The 25,919-nt window shown below is 38.9% G+C and overlaps 1 protein-coding gene across 5 annotated transcripts in view; it reads right to left on the bottom strand.

Moving 5' to 3' along the window:
- The window catches only part of PSPH (phosphoserine phosphatase), an 85,642-nt gene that overhangs the window by 32,341 nt on the left and 27,382 nt on the right, over positions 1-25,919 (bottom strand). For 2 of the 5 annotated variants that reach the window (XM_019719098.2, XM_019719100.2), the window contains exons 1-2: positions 8,018-8,278; positions 7,501-7,576 (exon numbers count right to left, since the gene is read on the bottom strand). The exons of 1 other annotated variant lie outside the window; for it this stretch is intronic. The gene's annotated coding sequence lies outside the window, so the exon portion shown is untranslated. Of the gene's footprint in view, positions 1-7,500; positions 7,577-8,017; positions 8,279-25,919 lie in introns of those variants that run through there. 2 more of the 5 variants (XM_019719099.2, XM_019719101.2) reach the window with 2 other exon arrangements.

Below are 25,919 nucleotides of genomic sequence, written 5' to 3'. Positions count from 1 at the left end.
CACTGAGACCAGCCGCCCCCTCCATCCGCTCCCAGAGCTCACCCCGCCCCCACCTGCCTGGTGCTAGAAGCGAAACAGTAGCAGTGTCAGATCAAAACAACAGAAAATTTGCTATATTTGAGAACTGTGGGCCGCAGACACAAATTCACAGCCCAACTAGTTCCGGTAAAGGGGAGGAAGCCGTGGAAGCAGGACCGGCTGTGGTGGTGGTTGCCGCCATTGCTCTGGGCCACCTCTCACAACTTACCCCGCCCCTGACCCCACCTATCTGGGCGGATCCCTGCAGGAGTAAACAGAACTGCTGAAACATACGGGCTCTGAATCAGGAGCTGGAAGAGCTTTGGAACATCAAAAGCTCTCCGCATACCCACCGGGACACTGCGCCCTGTGACCTAGACGAACTATTAACAAAGGAGAAGCCCGTCTCCCAGGGAATCCCCCCATTGTGTGAGAAGCAGGAATAGTGCAGAGAAAACAGCACTACCGTGTGGGAGAAGAAAAATAAATTGCAGTTGGAGAAATAATAAGACATTCTACCAACAAGTACTGGAAAACAAAAGAAAGACTTCTTCCTATCAACCTGTTGCAGAAGTCACTCCTGTAGATGTCTAGGAAGAGAAATAGTAAACCAGTAATCACCATGAATAACCAAGGCAACAAGATAGCTCAGAAAGAAAGTGAAAAATCTCCAGAGAAGGCACTTAAAGATACAGAAATATGTGATTTAAGTGACAGAGAATTCAAGATTGCAGTTCTGAAAAAACTCAGCGAGATACCAGAAAACACAGATAGGCAGTTAAATGAACTCAGAAACTCAATCAAAGAACAGCATGAGCATTTTACGAAAGAGATTGAAATCTTAAAAAAGAACCAAATAGAATTTCTGGAGATTAAGAACTCAATAGAAGAAATTAAGAATGAAATAACCAGCTTAGGTAGTAGAGTTGACCAGATGGAGGAAAGAATCAGTGACATCGAAGATAGAAACCTGGAAATGACACAGATAGAAGAAGAAAGAGACTTGAGACTTAAAAGAAATGAAAGAACTCTACAAGAACTTTCTGACTCCATCAGAAAGAGCAATATAAGAATAATGGGCATACCAGAAGGAGAAGAAAGAGAGAAGGGAACAGAGAATATATTCAAACAAATTGTCGATGAGAACTTCCCAAATTTGTGGACAGAACTGGACCCTCGAATCCAAGAAGCAAATAGAACACCTAGTTACCTCAATCACAACAGGCCTTCTCCAAGGCACATTGTATTGAAGCTGTCTAAAATCAACGACAAAGAAAGAATCCTCAAGGCAGCCAGGGAAAAGAAGACGGTAACTTACAAAGGAAAGCCCATTAGATTATCATCAGATTTTTCAGCAGAAACTCTACAAGCCAAGAAGGAGTGGAACCAAATATTCAAACTATTGAAAGAGAGAAACCATGAGCCAAGAATAATATATCCAGCAAAGATATCCTTTAGATATGAAGGAGGAATAAAGACCTTTCCAGACATACAGAAGCTGAGGGAATTTTCTAATACACGACCTGCACTACAAGAAATACTAAAGGAGGCTATTCGACCACCATCAACAGGGACAATTTGTGGCAACCAAAACTCAAAAAGGGGGAGAGTAAAGGCCTGAACCGGAATATGGGAATGGAGAAAGTAAGCGTGCTGAAGAAAATGGAATACTCTAAATATCAAACTTTCTTTTACATAAACTTAAGGGTAACCACTCAAAATAAATCCAGAATTGAACTATATACTGAAATAAAAGAAGAAACAGAGGGAAACATCATAGAATATGACCACACAGAAATAATAGACAACAACAAAAAGGCAAAGAAACTAAAGATAGAATGACAGGAAATCCTCACATATCAATAATCACCCTAAATGTAAATGGACTGAACTCACCAATAAAAAGGCACAGAGTAGCAGATTGGATCAAAAAACTAAACCCAACCATATGCTGTCTCCAAGAGACACATCTCAGCTACAAGGACAAGCATAGACTCAAAGTGAAAGGGTGGAAATTGACACTCCAAGCAAATGGTACCCAGAGAAAATCAGGTGTAGCCATAATGATATCAGATGAAACAGACTTCAAGGTGAAAAAGATAACAAGAGACAAAGATGGACATTTCATAATGGTGAAGGGGACTGTACAACAAGAAGACATAACAGTCATCAATATTTATGCCCCCAATCAGGGAGCACCGAAATACACCAAGCAACTACTAACAGAACTAAAGGGAGAAATTGACCAAAACACAATTATACTAGGGGACTTAAATACATCATTGACAGCTATGGATAGATCATCCAAACAGAAAATAAATAATGAAATAGTAGCCCTAAATGACACATTAGATGAAATGGACATAATTGACATTTATAGAGCACTTCATCCTAAAACATCAGACTATACATTCTTTTCTAGTGTACATGGAACATTCTCAAGGATAGACCATATATTGGGACATAAAATCAGTCTCAACAAATTTAAGAAGATTGAAATCATACCATGCATATTCTCTGATCACAAGGCTTTGAAATTCGATATCAACTGTAAAAAGAAAGCGGGGAAAAACACAAATACATGGAGATTAAACAACATACTTTTAAAGAAGGACTGGGTCAAAGAAGAAATTAGAGGAGAGATCAAAAGATACATAGAAACAAATGACAATGAAAATACATCCTACCAAAATTTTTGGGATGCAGCGAAAGCAGTTTTAAGAGGGAAATTTATCTCATTACAGGCCTATCTCAAGAAACAAGAAAACTCCCAAATAAATAACCTCATGTTACACCTTAAAGAACTAGAAAAAGAAGAACAAGTAAAACCCAAGGTCAGCAGAAGAAAGGAAATAACAAAAATTAGAGCAGAACTAAATGAAATAGAGAACAAAAACAATAGAAAAAATTAATATGACAAAGAGCTGGTTCTTTGAAAAGATTAACAAAATTGACAAACCCTTGGCTAGACTTACTAAGATAAAAGAGAGAAGACACTGATTAACAAAATCAGAAACGTAAAAGGGAAGTTATCACGGACACCACAGAAATACAAAGGATCATCCAAGAATACTATGAAGGACTATATGCCACCAAATTCAACAACCTAGAAGAAATGGACAAGTTCTTAGAAACATATAGCCTTCAAGGCTGAACCATGAAGAACTGGAAAATCTAAACAGACCGATCACCAGTAACGAAATTGAATCAGTCATCCAAAACCTTCCCAAAAGCAAAAGTCCGGGACCAGATGGCTTCACTAGTGAATTCTACCAAACCTTCAAAGAGGATCTAATACCAATTCTGCACAAACTCTTCCAAAAAATTGAAGAAGAGACAGTACTCCCTAACTCATTTTATGAGGCCAACATTACCCTGATACCAAAACCTGGTAAGGACAGCACAAAAAAAGAAAACTACAGACCAATATCTCTAATGAATACCGATGCAAAAATCCTAAATAAAATTCTAGCAAATTGAATACAACAATGCATTAAAAAGATTATTCATCACGACCAAGTGGGGTTCATCCCCGGGGCACAAGGATGGTTCAACATACGCAAATCCATCAATGTGATACATCACATAAACAAAATAAAGGACAAAAATCATATGATTATATCAATTGATGCAGAAAAAGCATTTGACAAGATACAACATCCATTTATGATTAAAACACTTAATAAAATGGGTATAGAAGGAAAATACCTTAACATAATAAAGGCCATATATGACAAGCCCTCTGCTAATCTCATAATTAATGGAGAAAACTGAAGCCCTTTGCTCTACGTTCAGGAACACGACAGGGATGTCCCCTATCACCTCTGCTTTTCAACATCGTGTTGGAAGTCCTTGCCAGAGCAATCAGGCAAGAGAAAGAAATAAAAGGCATCCAAATTGGGAATGAAGAAGTTAAATTATCACTCTTTGCAGATGACATGATGCTATATATATAGAAAACCCTAAAGACTCCACCAAAAAGCTATTAGAAACAATCAACGAATACAGTAAAGTTGCTGGCTACAAAATCAACGCACAAAAGTCCATTGCATTCCTATATACTAACAATGAAATCTCAGAAAAAGAAATAGAAAACAATTCCTTTTGCAATTGCAGCAAAAAGAATAAAATACCTAGGAATAAACTTAACCAAGGATGTGAAAGACCTATATGCTGAAAACTATAAGACATTTTTGAAAGAAATTGAAGAAGACACAAAGAAATGGAAAGACATTCCGTGCTCATGGATTGGAAGAATCAACATAGTTAAAATGGCCATATTACCCAAAGCAATATACAGATTCAATGCAATCCCCATCAAAATCCCAATGGCATTTTTTAAAGAAATAGAACAAAAATCATCAGATTTGTTTGGAACCACAAAAGACCCCGAATAGCCAAATCAATCTTAAAAAAAAGAACAATAATTGAGGTATCACACTTCCTGACTTTGGCTTGTACTACAGGGCTACAATAATCAAAACAGCATGGTATTGGCAGAAAAACAGACACATAGACCAATGGAATAGAATTGAGAACCCAGAAATAAAACCACATAAATATGGACAGATAATTTTTGACAAAGAAGCTAAAACATACAATGGAGCAAAGACAGCCTCTTCAATAAATGGTGCTGGGAGAATTGGATAGCCACGTGCAAAAGAATGAAACTGGACTGCTATTTGTCACCATGTACCAAAGTTAATTCAAAATGGATCAAAGACTTAAGCATAAGACCTGACACAATAAACTGCATAGAAGAAAACATAGGTACTAAACTTATGGACCTTGGGTTCAAAGAGCATTTTATGAACTTGACTCCAAAGGCAATGGAAGTAAAAGCTAAAATAAACGAATGGGACTATATGAAACTTAAAAGCTTCTGCACAGCAAAAGAAACCATTGACAAAATAAAGAGGCCACCAACTGAATGGGAGAAGATTTTTGCAAACAGTGCCTCCGATAAAGGGCTAGTATCCAGAATATACAAGGAACTCATGCAACTCAACAACAAAAAAACAAACAACCCAATTGAAAAATGGGCAGAGGACTTGAAGAGACATTTCTCCAAAGAGGACATACAAATGGCAAATAGACATGAAAAAATGCTCAACATCACTAATCATCAGAGAAATGCAAATCAAAACCACAATGAGATATCACCTCACCCCAGTCAGAATGGCTATCATCAACAAGACAAATAATAACAAATGTTGGAGAGGCTGTGGAGAAAAAGGAACCCTCATACACTGTTGGTGGGAATGCAGACTGGTGCAGCCGTTATGGAAGGCAGTGTGGAGGTTCCTCAAAGAATTACGAATAGAATTGCCATATGACCCAGCAATCCCTCTCCTGGGTATCTACCCAAAAAATCTGAAAACATTTAGAGATAAAGACACGTGTGCTCCAATGTTCATTGCAGCTTTGTTTACGGTGGCCAAGACATGGAAACAACCAAAATGTCCTTCGATAGATGAATGGATAAAGAAGTTGTGGTATATATACACAATGGAATACTATTCGGCAGTAAGAAAAGATGATATAGGAACATTTGTGACAACATGGATGGATCTTGAGAGAGTAATGCTGAGCGAAAGAAGTCAGACAGAAAAAGCAGAGAACCATGTGATTTCACTGATATGTGGTATATAAACCAAAAACAACAAAAGAACAAGACAAACAAATGAGAAACAGAAACTCATAGACACAGACAATAGTTTAGTGGTTGCCAGTGGGTAAGGGGGGCGGGGGGGGGGAGATGAGGGTAAGGGGGATCGAATATATGGTGATGGAAGGAGAACTGACTCTGGGTGATGAACACACAATGGGATTTATAGATGATGTAATACAGAATTGTACACCTGAAATCTATGTAATTTTACTAACAATTGTCACCCCAATAAATTTAATAAAATAAAATTAAAAAAAAAAAAAACAGTCATGGTGATGTAAAGTAAAGCATAGGGAATGTAGTCAATAATATTATATGTTACTAATATATAATAGTATTATATTATTATAAAATATATTGTTATATAGAATGACTATGTATGATATCAGGTGGGTACTAGATTTAACAGAGTGATCATTCCTAAGTTATATAAATGTCTAATCAGTATGCTGTGCTGAAACTATTATAGTACTATATGTCAACCGGAATTGAAAAAAAAATTTTTTTTAACTTAAAAAAGAAGAAAAAGCAGGCAAATGTAGGTAAGGGCAGCATAATGGCCCAAGAACTACATCATCTCTGGGCAGAAGGGAGGCATACACATATGAAACGCCAAGAGATTTTCCAAAACAAAATTTAATGCATTGTTTCATTTTCTAGTGGGAGTAATACTGACCCCATACAACTAAAAAATAAAAATAAATAGATAGCGAATATAAGAACCTTAAGGTAGGCAAAATTTTCTTACAAAACCGAAAAAGCATGAATAAGAAAAGGAAAAGGTGATAGATAGGACTTGATCAGAATTCAACACTTCTGCCCTGAAAAGATACCATTATGGAATAAAAAGAAAAAGGAAAGCCACAAAATGGGAGAAAATATTCCCAATACATATATTTAACAATGTACTTGTATCCAAAATAAAGAAGTCTTACAACTCAATAGTCAGACAAACAACACATTAAAATATGATCAAAAGATTTGAATAGACATTTCTTAAAAGAAGATATGCAAATAAACTAAAAAGAAGAATGATTGAAATAAAAAAGATTGAAAATACCAAGTATTGAAGACATGAAACAATTGGAACGCTTATATCTTATACATCACTGGTGGGTTGTAAAATTATATAACCACTTTAAAAAACAGTTTGGTAATTTCTTACAAAGTTAAACATATAATTACCACAAGACTCAGCAACCTCACTCCTGGACATTTATGCAAGAGAAATGAAAACATATTCATAGCAGCATTTTTCATGATAGCCCAAAACTATAAGTTCCATCAACAGATAAATGAATAAACAAATAACTAATCAGCAATAAAAAGGAATAAATTACTGATACATGTTAAGCATGGATAAATATAGAAAACATTATACTGACCAAAAGAAGCCAAACACAAAACAGTACATACAACATGATTCCATTCATATGAAACCTTAGAAAATGCACACAAAACATCTTAGAAAATAGCATTTTTTTGTCAAATGCCATAATGACAAAAATCAGATCAGTAGGGCTAGGAGTAGGGGGACCTGACTGCAAAGAGTTACCCTAGGAAACTTTTAGGGATAATGGAAGTGTTGTATTTTGGTGGTGATTAGGTGTTTATAAAATTGTCAAAATTCATCAAAATGTACACTTAAAATGGGTGAATATTATTGCATTAAATTATGCATCAATAAAACGTTATCTTTAAAAAGTTACTAGGCATGTATCAAATCATTTGAAAACTTTAAACGTCCCGACTACTTTGTTTCACCAACATGAAAGTGTCACGACTACGTCATTACTATGTTGAAAACCTACCAGGCAGTTGTAGTAAAATACAGAGATCTTGGATTTCATTATTTTCTTCCCTGATCCTCATTCCAATTCCGGTCAACTATTTATGCAAGTAACATATAAAGAAAATAGAGTAAATAAATTTAATGAATGAAAGAATTATTTAATTCCCAACTTGAAGCTGTATCTCTACAATAATGTATCTGCTAAGTAAGTACTTATTTAAAATTCTAATGGGAAAGAAGACGACAAAATCAGACACTGCAACTCCAAATTTTGGAGATTTTCCTAATCTTGTATTGACCTTATGCAGGATTGCATCATTCATTCATGTTGTCTGGTAACGCAGCAGTGGAATAAAACAAGTAAAAACTACACAAAAGTAAATCGATGAGAAGAAAGCCTTGAAATCCCACGAAATATTCTACCTATTCCGATTAAGAAAAATAAATGTAGAGTCACGAGGCCCTGGATGTGGAAAAGGCAAACCGGTAAATCAGAAAGTCAGGCACACGGAGAGATAAACACACGCGGGACTCACCCGGCGCTGCTCCTTCCGGGGCCGCCGCCACCCACTGCAGGGCCCGCGGCTGCGACTGCAGGCCGACCGCTGGCTCCCACGCTCAGGCGCGCGGCTCTGGGGGAGGCGACCAGTGCAGACCCGCAGAACCTTTCTTCACCAAACAATCCTATGAGATCTGCTGATAAGTCCCGGTCTGTTTTACAAGTGTTTTATCCAAACTGAAGACTGCAGAGTGGAGCTGGGAAGAAGCCCTTAGCCACGCCCCGGGGAGGGCTTCCTGAGCCCGCCCTCTCCTCCCTGCCTGGGCCTGGCGCGCGCGGACCGAGGCGTGTACTGGGGGTGGAGGCTTTCCTGCAAAGCCCGGAGCGCCACCATCTCCACGTTGCAGAGGCACGCAGGAGCTGCCGACCTCCAAAAGCGCTCCCCACCATCAGTACTCCGGCTTAGGGTACGTGAGAGAAAGGAGGGATATCTGCACTGATTTTGCAACTAACGAAAACCCCTTGGGGCCTTTTTTGGCATTATGCTCTTGTAGAATATAGGTCTCAAGAACTTCAAAATCCATTCATATTCTCAACTATTAATAAAACGCAGAAAACCATGAGTGATAAAGTGAGTCTTCGCACCCTTTTTCTTTTTTTTTTTCTTTGTCATTTTTTCTTCTAGGTGTCACTTGCCCAGCTACTTTTATGTTGACTGCAGTAAATAAGAACTGATTTCCCCCAAACATTTTACCTTTGGGCACAGCTGGCTGGAGCTGGGCGGTGAGGCCCCACCCTAAACACAACCCGAAACCTCAGATGCTGACGGCTCTTCATGCTCCCCCCAAGCTTGTCACTCAGACACAGGCGATGCAATTGCTGGAGCAGGACACTTGGTTACAGATTCCCTGCCCTTTGCTAGAGAACCCTTCAAAAATACAATTCTATCCAGAAACAAGAGTCATGGCCACGCTCATTGGTCAGATGTGCTTTTGAAGTTCAACGTTGTCGGATTTCATTAGTAAGAAAATGATTGCAGGTTTGGGGCACGCCCAGTTTAATTTCTCTCAGATATGCCGGAAATGGTTCTGATGAAGGATAGAGAGGAAGAATTTTGATGTTTTGAAATATGAGGTAAAAGATTATACAATTAATGGGGGCGGGCAAACTAAGGGGCTCTAAAATAACAGTCTAGTCAAGAACCTGCTTATATTTTGTAGTAAGTAATTTAGAAACACGGCTAATAAAAAAATGTTAAACACCAAATATTTGTATATAAGTAGTAAAGGTAATTGAAAGTGTTTTTAAACTGAAAAAGAAACCCAAGTAAAATAAATGTGAAAGAGTAAAGTTCATTTCTGCTATTATTTATATTTCATAGATGTTTAATATTAAATAGATTTCAAATAAAATATTTATACTGAATAAAATCTGTGAGCTACTCCTGGTCCCTGTACTCACCTCACATTCATACCTGTATTAACACTTGTGGGCATGAGATGGCAGTGTTGTAATTAGCTAGAGCACATACCACATTTAAAAAAAAAAAAAAAAAAAGTCCAGAAGAAGTTAAGGGGTGGTCACAGATACCTGTAGCAATCAGGAAGTAATCTTGCCAGACAAGGCATAAAATACAAACAGATTATAATATGCTTCATTGTTGTTCTTCTGGAATAATGTCAAATAGCAAACATGAACCAAATACAATACAATATAACGAAGTCATAATAAAAACATTAGTAAATTATTTTGCAAAGCTTAATCATATTTGGTGAGTAAAAAGTAATATAAATAACACTAGTGTTCCTGAAAGGTTTTCTGTAGATCACATTTTTATAAGCTAACAAGTTTTCTAATGAATAACTGTTAGAATCAAGTACTGTTTTTCTTTGAAAAGTAATTCAGTGCTAATAAAATGGCCTTGTAAAATACAGGAGTACCTCAGTTTTCGAATGTCTCCGTTGACGAACATTTCAGTTTACAAACACTGTAAACCCGTAAATAAATGCTTCGGTTTTCAAACACGCCTCAGAAGTCAAACATGTCACGAGGCTTCCACTGAGTGCAAGATCCTGAGGATTAGCTGTCAGATGTTTTCCAACGTTTCAGAATTGAACAGTCTTCCGGAATGGTTTACATTCAAAACCAAGATACCACTGTATAGTAAATTGGAACAATTACTCTAGAAAACACTATGGTATTTATTATTCAGTAACTTTGAACATGCATGTTTCTGTGACCCAGCAATTCCACCTCAGGAATGCAGTTGAAACAAATTCTTGAGAGTTCCGGAAAAATGGTGGCGTGAGGTGAGCCTCTGTAAAGCTCCCCTGGAATTTACAAAGAATCGAACAACAAAAACTCCTCAAAGGACTCCCTGCACAGCAGACAGGCAATATGAACAGGCCCACTACCGACTGAAATCACCTACAGGTGGGAGATTCGCGCGAGTGGAGGGAGGAGGAAAGGGAGAAGCGCGTGGAGACGGAGCCGCGTGGGCGCAGAACGCAGACCCAGCTCAGTGCGCCTAGCTCGCTGCTTCCCGGAACTACCGCAGCTGCGAGTGAGGGAAGAACTCGGACTGCTAGGGCTCCGCCAGGGCTCCACAGGGCTGAGGGGACAGCATATAACACGGCTGAACCCAACGCTCACGGCAGAGACCTCGGAGAAAAGACTGAGGGAAGAAGGCTGAAAACGGTGGTTTAAGCCCGCACTGCCTAGCAGAGAACGGAAGCCTTCAGCACTGAGACTAGCCGCCCCCTCCATCCCCTCCCAGAGCTCGCCCCGCCGCCACCTGCCCTGTGCTAGAAGCGAAACAGTAGCAGTGTCAGATCAAAACAACAGAAAATTTGCTGTTTTGAGAACTGTGGACCAAAGACACAGATTTGCAGCCCAACTAGTTCCGGCAAAGGGGAGAGAGCTGTGGAAGCAGGACCGGCTGTGGTAGTGGTTGCTGCCACTGCTCTGGGCCACCTCTCACAGCTCACCCCGCCCCTGGCCCCACCTATCTGGGCGGATCCCTGCAGGAGTAAACAGAACTGCTGAAACATACGGGCTCTGAATCAGGAGCTGGAAGAGCTTTGGAACATCAAAAGCTCTCCGCATACCCACCGGGACACTGCACCCTGTGACCTAGACGAACTATTAACAGAGGAGAAGCCCGTCTCCCGGGGAATCCCCCCATTGTATGAGAAGCAGGAATAGTACAGAGAAAACAGCACTACCATGTGGGAGAAGAAAAATAAATTGCAGTTGGAGAAATAATAAAACTATCTACCAACAAGTTCTGGAAAACAAAAGAAAGACCTCTTCCTATCAACCTGTTCAGAAGTCACTCCTGTAGATGTCTAGGAAGAGAAATAGTAAAACAGTAATCGCCATGAATAACCAAGGCAACAAGATAGCTCAGAAAGAAAGTGAAAAATCTCCAGAGAAGGCACTTAAAGATACAGAAATATGTGACTTAAATGACAGAGAATTCAAGATTGCAGTTCTGAAAAAACTCAGCGAGATACCAGAAAACACAGATAGGCAGTTAAATGAACTCAGAAACTCAATCAAAGAACAGCATGAGCATTTTACGAAAGAGATTGAAATCTTAAAAAAGAACCAAAGAGAATTTCTGGAGATTAAGAACTCAATAGAAGAAATTAAGAATGAAATAACCAGCTTAGGTAGTAGAGTTGACCAGATGGAGCAAAGAATCAGTGACATCGAAGATAGAAACCTGGAAATGACACACATAGAAGAAGAAAGAGACTTGAGACTTAAAAGAAATGAAAGAACTCTACAAGAACTTTCTGACTCCATCAGAAAGAGCAATATAAGAATAATGGGCATACCAGAAGGAGAAGAAAGACAGAAGGGAACAGAGAATATATTCAAACAAATTGTCGATGAGAACTTCCCAAATTTGTGGACAGAACTGGACCCTCGAATCCAAGAAGCAGATAGAACACCTAGTTACCTCAATCACAACAGGCCTTCTCCAAGGCACATTGTATTGAAGCTGTCTAAAATCAACGACAAAGAAAGAATCCTCAAGGCAGCCAGGGAAAAGAAGACGGTAACTTACAAAGGAAAGCCCATTAGATTATCATCAGATTTTTCAGCAGAAACTCTACAAGCCAAGAAGGAGTGGAACCAAATATTCAAACTATTGAAAGAGAGAAATCATGAGCCAAGAATAATATATCCAGCAAAGATATCCTTTAGATATGAAGGAGGAATAAAGACCTTTCCAGACATACAGAAGCTGAGGGAATTTTCTAATACACGACCTGCACTACAAGAAATACTAAAGGAGGCTATTCGACCACCATCAACAGGGACAATTTGTGGCAACCAAAACTCAAAAAGGGGGAGAGTAAAGGCCTGAACCGGAATATGGGAATGGAGAAAGTAAGCATGCTGAAGAAAATGGAATACTCTAAATATCAAACTTTCTTTTACATAAACTTAAGGGTAACCACTCAAAATAAATCCAGAATTGAAATATATACTGAAATAAAAGAAGAAACAGAGGGAAACATCATAGAATACGACCACACAGAAATAATAGACAACAACAAAAAGGCAAAGAAACTAAAGATAGAATGACAGGAAATCCTCACATATCAATAATCACCCTAAATGTAAATGGACTGAACTCACCAATAAAAAGGCACAGAGTAGCAGATTGGATCAAAAAACTAAACCCAACCATATGCTGTCTCCAAGAGACACATCTCAGCTACAAGGACAAGCATAGACTCAAAGTGAAAGGGTGGAAATTGACACTCCAAGCAAATGGTACCCAGAGAAAATCAGGTGTAGCCATAATGATATCAGATGAAACAGACTTCAAGGTGAAAAAGATAACAAGAGACAAAGATGGACATTTCATAATGGTGAAGGAGACTGTACAACAAGAAGACATAACAGTCATCAATATTTATGCCCCCAATCAGGGAGCACCGAAATACACCAAGCAACTACTAACAGAACTAAAGGGAGAAATTGACCAAAACACAATTATACTAGGGGACTTAAATACATCATTGACAGCTATGGATAGATCATCCAAACAGAAAATAAATAACGAAATAGTAGCCCTAAATGACACATTAGATGAAATGGACATAATTGACATTTATAGAGCACTTCATCCTAAAACATCAGACTATACATTCTTCTCTAGTGTACACGGAACATTCTCAAGGATAGACCATATATTGGGACATAAAATCAGTCTCAACAAATTTAAGAAGATTGAAATCATACCATGCATATTCTCTGATCACAAGGCTTTGAAATTGGATATCAAGTGTATAAAGAAAGTGGGAAAAAACACAAATACATGGAGATTAAACAACATACTTTTAAAGAAGGACTGGGTCAAAGAAGAAATTAGAGGAGAGATCAAAAGATACATAGAAACAAATGACAATGAAAATACATCCTACCAAAATTTCTGGGATGCAGCGAAAGCAGTTTTAAGAGGGAAATTTATCTCATTACAGGCCTATCTCAAGAAACAAGAAAACTCCCAAATAAATAACCTCATGTTACACCTTAAAGAACTAGAAAAAGAAGAACAAGTAAAACCCAAGGTCAGCAGAAGAAAGGAAATAACAAAAATTAGAGCAGAACTAAATGAAATAGAGAACAAAAAGACAATAGAAAAAATTAATGTGACAAAGAGCTGGTTCTTTGAAAAGATTAACAAAATTGACAAACCCTTGGCTAGACTTACTAAGACAAAAAGAGAAGACACTGATTAACAAAATCAGAAACGTAAAAGGGAAGTTATCACGGACACCACAGAAATACAAAGGATCATCCAAGAATACTATGAAGGACTATATGCCACCAAATTCAACAACCTAGAAGAAATGGACAAGTTCTTAGAAACATATAGCCTTCCAAGGCTGAACCATGAAGAACTGGAAAATCTAAACAGACCGATCACCAGTAACGAAATTGAATCAGTCATCCAAAACCTTCCCAAAAGCAAAAGTCCGGGACCAGATGGCTTCACTAGTGAATTCTACCAAACCTTCAAAGAGGATCTAATACCAATTCTGCACAAACTCTTCCAAAAATTGAAGAAGAGACAGTACTCCCTAACTCATTTTATGAGGCCAACATTACCCTGATACCAAAACCTGGTAAGGACAGCACAAAAAAGAAAACTACAGACCAATATCTCTAATGAATACCGATGCAAAAATCCTAAATAAAATTCTAGCAAATCGAATACAACAATGCATTAAAAAGATTATTCATCACGACCAAGTGGGGTTCATCCCGGGGCACAAGGATGGTTCAACATCGCAAATCCATCAATGTGATACATCACATAAACAAAATAAAGGACAAAAATCATATGATTATATCAATTGATGCAGAAAAAGCATTTGACAAGATACAACATCCATTTATGATTAAAACACTTAATAAAATGGGTATAGAAGGAAAATACCTTAACATAATAAAGGCCATATATGACAAGCCCTCTGCTAATCTCATAATTAATGGAGAAAAACTGAAGCCCTTTGCTCTACGTTCAGGAACACGACAGGGATGTCCCCTATCACCTCTGCTTTTCAACATAGTGTTGGAAGTCCTTGCCAGAGCAATCAGGCAAGAGAAAGAAATAAAAGGCATCCAAATTGGGAATGAAGAAGTTAAATTATCACTCTTTGCAGATGACATGATGCTATATATAGAAAACCCTAAAGACTCCACCAAAAAGCTATTAGAAACAATCAACGAATACAGTAAAGTTGCCGGCTACAAAATCAACGCACAAAAGTCCATTGCCTTCCTATATACTAACAATGAAATCTCAGAAAAGAAATACAAAAACAATTCCTTTTGCAATTGCAGCAAAAAGAATAAAATACCTAGGAATAAACTTAACCAAGGATGTGAAAGACCTATATGCTGAAAACTATAAGACATTTTTGAAAGAAATTGAAGAAGACACAAAGAAATGGAAAGACATTCCGTGCTCATGGATTGGAAGAATCAACATAATTAAAATGGCCATATTACCCAAAGCAATATACAGATTCAATGCAATCCCCATCAAAATCCCAATGGCATATTTTAAAGAAATAGAACAAAAAATCATCAGATTTGTTTGGAACCACAAAAGACCCAATTAGCCAAAGCAATCTTAAGGAAAAAGAACAATAATGGAGGTATCACACTTCCTGACTTTGGCTTGTACTACAGGGCTACAATAATCAAAACAGCATGGTATTGGCAGAAAAACAGACACATAGACCAATGGAATAGAATTGAGAACCCAGAAATAAAACCACATAAATATGGACAGATAATTTTTGACAAAGAAGCTAAAAACATACAATGGAGCAAAGACAGCCTCTTCAATAAATGGTGCTGGGAGAATTGGATAGCCACGTGCAAAAGAATGAAACTGGACTGCTATTTGTCACCATGTACCAAAGTTAATTCAAAATGGATCAAAGACTTAAGCATAAGACCTGACACAATAAACTGCATAGAAGAAAACATAGGTACTAAACTTATGGACCTTGGGTTCAAAGAGCATTTTATGAACTTGACTCCAAAGGCAATGGAAGTAAAAGCTAAAATAAACGAATGGGACTATATGAAACTTAAAAGCTTCTGCACAGCAAAAGAAACCATTGACAAAATAAAGAGGCCACCAACTGAATGGGAGAAGATTTTTGCAAACAGTGCCTCCGATAAGGGGCTAGTATCCAGAATATACAAGGAACTCATGCAACTCAACAACAAAAAACAAACAACCCAATTGAAAAATGGGCAGAGGACTTGAAGAGACATTTCTCCAAAGAGGACATACAAATGGCAAATAGACATATGAAAAATGCTCAACATCACTAATCATCAGAGAAATGCAAATCAAAACCACAATGAGATATCACCTCACCCCAGTCAGAATGGCTATCATCAACAAGACAAATAGTAACAAATGTTGGAGAGGCTGTGGAGAAAAAGGAACCCTCATACACTGTTGGTGGGAATGCAGACTGGTGCAGCCGTTATGGAAGGCAGTGTGGAGGTTCCTCAAAGAATTACGAATAGAATTGCCATATGACCCAGCAATCCTTCTCCTGGGTATCTACCCAAAAAATCTGAAAACATTTAGAGATAAAGACACGTGTGCTCTAATGTTCATTGCAGCTTTGTTTACGGTGGCCAAGACATGGAAACAACCAAAATGTCCTTCGATAGATGAATGGATAAAGAAGTTGTGGTATATATACACAATGGAATACTATTCGGCAGTAAGAAAAGATGATATAGGAACATTTGTGACAACATGGATGGATCTTGAGAGAGTAATGCTGAGCGAAACAAGTCAGACAGAAAAAGCAGAGAACCATGTGATTTCACTGATATGTGGTATATAAACCAAAAACAACAAAAGAACAAGACAAACAAATGAGAAACAGAAACTCATAGACACCGACAATAGTTTAGTGGTTGCCAGAGGGTAAGGTGGGCGTGGGGTGGGGGGTGGGAGATGAGGGTAAGGGGGATCGAATATATGGTGATGGAAGGAGATCTGACTCTGGGTGATGAACACACAATGGGATTTATAGATGATGTAATACAGAATTGTACACCTGAAATCTATGTAATTTTACTAACAATTGTCACCCCAATAAATTTAATTAAAAAAAAAATGCATGGCACGAAACAGCACATACAATATGAACTTACTCATGTAAATCTTTGCATAATTGAAGGATATTTGGAATGTTTACCAAAATGCTGAGTAGTTGCCTCTCAATGATTTTCACTCTTTTATTCTCTTGTATTGCTTGAATTTTCCACAGGATTGTGCATTATCTGTGTCACCAGGGAAAATATAAATCTACAAGGTGTGATCAAACAATACAATGAATGTTTAAATAAAAATAATTTTATTACAGTAAAAGACACATTGCCATTAATACCTCTCAAATTACTTCCCCTCGCTTCGAACCCACTTATCCCATCGCCTTGCCACTTTTTGAAGCAGTTCTGGAAGTCCTCGTTCGTGAGTGTCTTTAGTTGCACCTGGAGTGTTTAAGGGAATCAACAGCAGCAGATCCAAGAAAATAGCAGCAAAAATAGACTCCCTAAAATGAGAAGTTCATGACAAAGTGAAAAACTTAGTTGTTTCCTCAAAGTGAAACAACCAGAACAGAGGTGGAGATAAAAAGAACTGAGGTTGGGCTGAAGTTACAGGGAGCACAGTAGAAAGAGGAAGTACAGAGTGTTCACAAGAGTGTCTGGGAAACTCAGATATGGTATATCTCAGAAAGTAGATGAAATGCCCACCTGAAAGGTAGGGACTATGTTACCTTTGTGCAATGACTAGTGATGATGACATAGAGAACAGATCTGGGAGCAGAAGCCCTATGGGGCCAGTTTAGAACAAAGAAGAAAAGGAAGGAAGGCTACACAAAAACCACAAAGAAGAGCCACATTGAATGAGACAGTCTGACTGGCAGTCAAAGCATCCTGAAGCCTAGAAAACTGGTTTGGTCCTTCTTGCCCTTCCTGCACAGAAGACCCTTGCAAATGGTTGGTCCAGGAAAATACAACTCACTTAATAATTAATTTAAAAAAAGAAAGGAGAAAGTGACAAACACTTTTGTTATAAGTTGAATTGGGTACCTCCAAAATTCAAATGTTGAAGTTTTAGCCCCCTAGTATATTCAGAATGTGACTAGATTTGGAGATAAGCTGCTCTCTAAATCATGTCTTTAAAAAGATGATTAAGCACAATCCTATTTGCTTATGGGAGAAGGCTGGTATTAGAATTATAATGGATTTTTAGGAGTGGTACAACTGTTTCAGAAACTTTTCAGGTTTCTGACTAGTAGTTTGGAAGTGTTATCAGTTTTTTTGTTGTTGTTTTCTATTTGGAGAATAAAAAGAAGCAAGAAACATAGTGTTTACAGCCACAATGGGACTTTCAATAAAGTGCTTTATTAAGGTAATTTTAACCTCAGAAAGGGATATGAGACGTATTGCAGGCCCAGCATTTCCTCACAAGAAATGTTCTCCACTATTTATCTTAGCATATTAGAGTTACTCTTTGGTGTCCTTTGAAATATGAGCAAATATTGATGTACTCCAGTCATTCTAAATTTATGGTAGTTTCCGAACCATGCCATACTGTTTCTGACCCCCACCTTAGCACATGAAATTGTTTCTGCCTAGAGAATATTTTCCTACTATATCTCCTCCTTCATGTTATCCAACGTTCTTTACTCAGACTTCCCAGCTCACTTCAAATGATCTCCCTTAATTCCAAGAATTGACTTGGGGTACTGACACATACTTTGTAGCCAGTGTTTACTGAGTGATTCCTATATATAAGGCCCTGTACTAGGTAGGAGCTGTAGAGGAATAGTAAAATTAAAGTAATTAATTAATTAATTAAATGAGGTCTTTAGATTGAGCCCTAATCCAATCTGATGGAGGTACTAATAAAAAGAGGAAATTTGGATGCATGGGGAGATACCAGAAATGTGAGTGTGCACAGAACAAAGATCATGTGAGGACACAGTGAGAAGGCAGCCATCTATCTGCAAGCCAAGGAGAAAGGCCCGTGAAGAAACCAAAGCTGCTAACATCCTGAACTTGGACTTCTAGCCTGAAGAAAATAAATTTCTATTGTTTAAGTCATCCAATCTGTGATATTTTGTTATGCAAACTAATACAACTTTTTCATACAAAATTACTATAAAAATGGTAGAAAAGAGGGAAACCTTACCCATAGGGAAAAAAATGCTGTGATTGATTACACATTCTACCTTGATATTTAAAAACACATTGATTTGCCTCCATCAAGGACAAATAAATTTTTGTTTTACAAGTGTGGGAATTCAGGGAAGATATGACAAGACAGGAGGAGATAAGATGAAATGCAACTCCAGGAAAGAAGTAGAAGGGGGGAAATCCAAGAAGTGAAGATGAAGCTAAAAAGAACACAAGTAAAAATAGATACTGTGTAAAACACAATAATCAATATAGAGAATAAAAATGAGAAAAGCAAACAATATAAAATAATGAAATAGAATTAAAGTGAAAATGATAGCTGTAGAAGATAGGGAAAGGAGATCCAAAATATGCGGAATCGAAATTCCCAAATAAGGTAACCAAAACATTTGAACAAAATAACTACTTACAGATATATCAATTAAAGCTACTGGATTTCAAAATAAGGTTAGAATCATTTGGACTGCCAGGAAAATAGACAAAGTAACTTATAAGGGGTAAAAATATAGGCTGACCTCACACTTTTCCACAGATGAATTTAATGTCAGAAGACAATGGAGCAATAACTAAAATAGTGTTTCTCAAAGTGAGACCCTTCAACCAGCATTAGCATCACCTGGGAACTTACTAGAAAGATCAATTCTTAAAAAAAAAAAAAAAATCAATTATTGGACCCAACTGCAGAATACCGAATCAGAAACATTGGGATTGCGGCCTTGTAATCTGTGCTTTAACAAGCCCTCCAGTTGATTCTGACCAGGATAAAGTTTTGAATGTATAAGAACTCTGGGAATATTTTTCCCATGGAAATGTTTTGCTTGAGGAAACTGCTAATGAAAAAATTCTACCAACCAATGGATGACAAAGGAAGTTTCAGCAAAGAACAAGCAGGAGCATTAAGTATATATAATTGCAAAACTAAGACTAAACAAACTTAGGTACTGTGGCAAAATATATATATACTTTGTGGCAAAATTTATATATATGTATACATAAAGGTTATATACCTAACAATATAAAAATGATACTATAGAAAATTAGGAAGGGAAAAATTATAGAAGAAATAAAGTAAAGTACGTTTTTGCTGATTTCTTCATTTATAGTAGCTGAGAGGTAAAGGTATTATTTAAAACATATTTAACAGTGTAAAGGTAATACTAAGAAAACCATTGTTAACTAAAATCAGAAGATAAAGAAAAAATGAATAGGCACAGTCTAAAAATTTTTGAGGATTAAATAAGGCATATCCATCAACATCATCACCAGAACAAAAATATAAAGCTTCAGAAAACTATAAATATGCATGCATATGCACATACACAAACCAAAGCAAGTGGGCAGTACAGTAAATACATACACCAAAAATATCAGATTTAAGATTAAATATTTCTGTCGTTTTAGTAAATGTAAAAGAGCTTCAATCACTTTTTAAATTTTTTTATTAGTTTCAGGGGTACAAAGCAACATAATAGTTAGACACTTAAACTCCTTATAAAGTAATAACCCACCCCCCAAACTACTACCCTTCTGACAACTTACATAGCTATTACAATACCATTGACTATCTTCCCTATGTTGTACTCCACATCCCGTGACTATATATACCTGTATATTTAGTTATAGTTGACATTCAATATTATTCTACTGCAGCTTCAGGTGTATAGCACATTGGACACAATCTATGAAGTGATCCCCCTGATAAGTCCAGTGCCCCATCTGGCACCTTACATAATCTTTATAACATTGTTGATTATATTCCCCATACTGTATTAACTATCAATTTGTATTTCTTAACACATTCACTTTTTCACCCTGCCCCCAACCCCATTCCCATCTATCACCCTGGTAGATCTAGTACCTATCTGGCACCATACCTAGTTATTACAATATTGTTGACTATATTCCTTGTGCTATACCCTATATTCCTATGACTACTATGTAACAACCAACTTGTACTTCTTAATCCCTTCCCCTTTCCCCCATTCTAACCTCCCTCCAGTCTTAAATAAGTCCCTTTAAGATTCCTTGTAATACTGGTTTAGTGGTGATAAACTCCTTCAGCTTTTTCTTGTCTGGGAAGTTCCTTATCTGTCCTTCAATTCTAAATGAAAGCTTTGCTGGGTAGAGTCATCTTGATTCTATGTCATCACTTTTCATTACTTGGAATACTTCCTGCCAATCCCTCTGGCCTGAAAAATTTCTGTTGAGAAATCAACTGACAGTGTTATGGGAGCTCCCTTGTAGGTAACTAACTGCTTTTCTCTTGCTGCTTTTAAGATTCTCTCTTTGTCTTTAACCTTTGGCATTTTAATTATGATATGTCTCGGAGTTGGCCTCTTTGGGTTTATGTTGTTTGGAACTCTCTGTGCTTCCTGGACTTGTATGTCTATTTCCTTTACCAGGTTAGGGAAGTTTTCTGTCATTATTTCTTCAAATAGGTTTTCAATTACTTGCTTTCTCTCTTCTCCTTTTGGTACCCCTGTGAGGCAAATGTTGGTACACTTGATATTGTCCCAGAGGCCCCTTAAACGTTCCTCAATTTTTTGGATTCTTTTTTCTTTCTGCTGTCTGGTTGGATGTTTTCTGCTACCTTATCTTCTACATCGCTGTTGGATCCTCTGCTTCATCTAATCTACTGTTGATTCCCTGTGATATATTCTTCATTTCTGTTATTGTATCCTTTATTTCTGACTGGTTCTCTTTATATTTTCTATCTCCATTTTTATGCTTCCTATCTCTCTGTTGAAGTTCTCCCTGAGATCATTGAACATCCTTATAACCAGTGTTTGGAACTCTGTCTCTGATCGATTGATTATCTCCATTTCACTTAGTTCTTTCTCTGGAGCTTTGTTCTGTTCGTTTATTTGGGGCATGTTTCTTTGTCTCCCCATTTTGACTGCCTCCCTGTATTTGTTTCTATGTATTAGGTAGGGCTGCTATGTCTTCCGGTCTTAGTAGAGTGGCCTTATGTAGTAGGTGTGCTGTGGGGTTCAGTGGCACAGTCTTTCTGGTCACCTAAGCCAGGTGCTCCAGGTACGTCCCATGTGTGGGTTGTGTGTGCCCTCCTCTTGTAGTTGAGCCTTGGTTGATAATTGTACCTCTGTGGGAGGAATTGACCCTTGGGCTCACTGGTTGTGAGGACTGGCCTTGACTACAGAAGAGTTGTTGTACAGGGGCTGATCCTACAGAGCAGGATCTGCCTCAGCAGGGCTCTGGTGCCTGCTCAATCTGCCCCTTGGGTGTGTCATATTTGGAGGCAGCTAGGTAATGCTCCAGCTCGGTTTGAAGCTGGCCACTGGGGGCACCAGCCCCAGGACCACCTTGGAGGGGATTTGCTGTAGGTCAAGTTTAGCCACAGCCCATGCCCCACCTGGGGCCACCCAGCAGGAGCCACAAAAAAATCCACAGATGGCTGCTGCCTGTGCTATGCTTCGAAGTGCTTTGAGAAGCTAAGCTGCAAATCAAGGCCAGCTGCCATAGTGCTGCTCTTAGGGCTACTCAGTCAGAGGCACAGGACATACTTAAGTCAGATGCTGCTTATCTGGGTTCCGTGAACTTTTGAGTGACCCTAGGAAAGTCTGCAACTTGAGCCAAGGCAAGTGGTCAGCATGAAAAAGCCACTGGAAGCGACCTGGGTGTGCCCAAAAGTTAAGTGGGGCTGGGTCTCAAAATGCCAGGGCATGGCAAACATACGGAAGTGACTCAGATATAACGGCTGCCTGCATCCAGAAGAGGGGAATGGGGAAAGCTCAGCAAAGAAACAATGGCCTCCACCAGCTCCCCTTTCCAGGAGAAAGCTGGCTCTCCATCCTCCATCCCAAGCCAGACAACTGAGTTCCGCCCCCCCAGCCCTGTATTTCCCTGCCGCCTTTCCAGCTACTTCCCCAGCACTGGAGCTCAGAGTGAGTGATTCAATTGGTGGGTAAGTCCGAGCAAAGTCCCTTTAAGAGGAGTGCCTGAGAGTGCAGCTGCTCTGTCTCACTCAGTCACCATCTCTGCTGGTTTTCACAACCAGAAATTATGGGGACTTATCTCCTGGCACTGGAACTCTGGGCTGGGACCTCTGACTCCTCTAGAGGGTGGGAGGGACCTCCACAGCCAAAATATCCCTCCCAATCTTTAATGGTCACATGCGGGTGTGGGACCAGCCTGTTCTGCGTCTCTGCCCTTCCTACCAGTCTGGAGGTGGCTTCTTCTCAGCATCCTTAGTTGAAAGGCTTCAGTTCAGCTAGATTTTAGGTGATTCTTTTTTTTTAAAAAAAAGATTTTATTGGGGAAAGGGAACAGGACTTTATTGGGGAACAGTGTGTACTTCCAGGACTTTTTTCCAAGTCAAGTTGTTGTCGTTTCAATCTTAGTTGTGGAGGGTGCCGTTCAGCTTCAAGTTGTTGTCCTTTCAGTCTTAGTTGTGGAGGGCGCAGCTCAGCTCAAGGTGCTATGTTCAATCTTATTTGCAGGGGGCGGAGCCCACCATCCCTTACGGGAGTCAAGGAATCGAACTGGCAACCTTGTGATTGAGAGCCCTCTGGCCCTTGTGGGAATCGAACCGGCAGCCTTCGGAGTTAGGAGCATGGAGCTCTAACCACCTGAACCACCAGGCCGACCCCCATAGGTGATTCTTGATAATGGTTGTTTTGTAGATTAGGTGTAATTTTGATGTGGTTGTAAGAGAAGATAAGTATAGCATTTACCTACTGTGCCATCTTGGTTGTCTCTTGAATCACTTTTTAAATAAAAATATTGTGCAATTGGATCCAAAAGTAAAACCAAACTCTATGCTGTATTATTGAGACTAACCAAAAAGTGATTTGGAAAGTTGAAAATAGGATGAGTAAAGGGCAAATGAAAGAAAGCAGTAATAATGATTTTAACAGCAGATGAAGTAGAATGCAGGCCCAAAACAACCTTTAAAAGAGAAAATATTGCATAAGGTTATAATTCACAATGAAGATAAAAGTTATAAATACCATCAATATTTATAAAGCAGAAATTAGAAGTGATATAAGGAGAAAGAACTTCCTTTTGCTGTGAAGGAGGTATTTTGAACTAGGATTAAAATGTACTAAAAACCGTTAATAAATTTGACCATATATAAATAAAAATTTTTCACATGACAAGACAAAACAAAAAAACTACAAAGTTAAAAGACAAATCATGAAATGTGAAAAAGAACTAACTTCACCAGTATAAAAAGAACTCCTAGAAAAAAAGAAAACGACCAATAATCCACAGCAACAAGTGAAGGTATATACAGTCAGTTCTCAGAGAAAGAAAAACAAATGCCTTTTAAAACATAAGAAAAGAGGGGCCAGGCTGGGTTGTGAGAGAGTGTAGTTGTGGGCATTCTCTGCCTCCACCAGGGGTCTTCCCACCCCACCCCATCCTCGCCCTTCGCCTTACCCCCCAACCCCCCTAACTCCCCATCCTCCCCCACCACCCTTCCACCCCCCCCCCACCTGCCCCGTCCTCTCGCCCCCCCATCCTCTCTCAGCGCCCAGTGTGTAACGAGATGCTGACCCTTCTTTTATTCTCTCTTTCTTTTAGGAAAAAGAAAAGAATTGAGGAGCTGCTGGCTGAGAACTTAGTGCTGCCGGGAGGCTAGGGCCCTCTCCAGGGACCCCCGCCTCCCACCACCCCAGGCCTATGTGACCAGCCGCAGCGGGCCGGGGGCTGGGAGGGAGGCACACAGTGCGCAGGCCACGGGGCCTCATCCCCTGACCGGTGTCCTGCAGCCCCAGGGACCGGCCGGCACGCCTGGTCTTTCTCAGGCGGGCGCCAGGCCAGGAGTGCACTAACGCAGGTCCTGCATGGGCCCACCGCACCGGGTGCTTGATCTGAAGGTCTAGCGGAAGGACCCTTGCGCCCCCATCTTCATCCCAAATTGTCAGAGATGTGACCTTGTGAAAAGGGAATCTTACTTAAATACACGAAAGAGACCCTAGGCCGTTTTATGGCCTTGCGTAAACACTGAGACAATAGTATTGCAGACTTTCTATGAGAACTCTATATGGTACAGTACTAAATACGTCAATCATTTTTGCAGAATAATTGACTCTTAAAGGAGAACATTGACTCCACAGAGCTTATTTTGCCCATTTGTTGCACACTGTTTCTTATCAGATGCTTAGTTTTGTGTGGTGAGACACATTTTCCAACCTGGCCAACCCACATTTTTGCTCCTGCCTACATGGGAGGGGAAGAAAGGAATCTTGCAGTGGGTGTCGTAAGTTAGTAATTTCTGTGCCATATCCCATTAGGTGCTCTAGAGTCTTTACGTATCTCCCTCAGAAAGTTGAATTTCAATTGCTAGAGAACTGGAGTGACAAACTTAATTTCACATTCTTTCCCACCTTTCATAAAAAAAAGGGGGGGGGGGGGGACATAGGAAGAGAAACTCAACTTCACTCACAAGAAATGCAAATTAAAACTATACAAAGTGATTTCTCACTGTTGGAGAAAGAAATTACAAGTAGAGAAAGGGGAAGTACTAGAAAGAACCCTGTGGTATTGGATCGCAATTGAAAATATCAGTATAAACAGGTATTTTGTATATATACAGATTGATATCGATATGTGTGTACATGTAAATATTTCCTAGCTTTCTCTGCTGAGAGGGTCTAGAGGCAATAACACCCTAATAACAGTGAGCATACCCAGCACCCAGATCTTACTTTCCAAATGGTATTATCCAATGGAAGGACCAGGCTCTTTGGAGAAATGGCTGGTTCCAGAGCTGGGACAGAGAAAGCACAAGTTTGGAACATTTTTACTGTGCTGCCAGAAAGTAAGTAAGTACTCAGAAAATGATAGGGACATGTCAAAAACCACAGAAGCAAATTTGAAGAGCTGCTTATTTGAGGAACAAAATAAAGACTAAAATTAATTATAATCTATGTAATAAAATAAGAACCCTTGAATCCATATTGATATAAATAAATGAATAAAGTAATCAATTTGTTCATTAATAGGGGAGAAGGGAGAGATCTTCCTTACAGTTGAATTTCAACTAATTTGTATAAAGAATGATGAAAATAGCCAGAGGGTAACGGGGGCGGGGGGTGGGGGGTGGGAGATGAGGGTAAGGGGGATCGAATATATGGTGATGGAAAGAGAACTGACTCTGGGTGGTGAACACACAATGGGATTTATAGATGATGTAATACAGA

This window comes from Rhinolophus sinicus, linkage group LG03 (assembly GCF_036562045.2).
Source record: "Rhinolophus sinicus isolate RSC01 linkage group LG03, ASM3656204v1, whole genome shotgun sequence".
Taxonomy (NCBI): Eukaryota; Metazoa; Chordata; class Mammalia; order Chiroptera; family Rhinolophidae; genus Rhinolophus; species Rhinolophus sinicus.
This window is presented reverse-complemented; position numbering and strand designations above follow the sequence as displayed.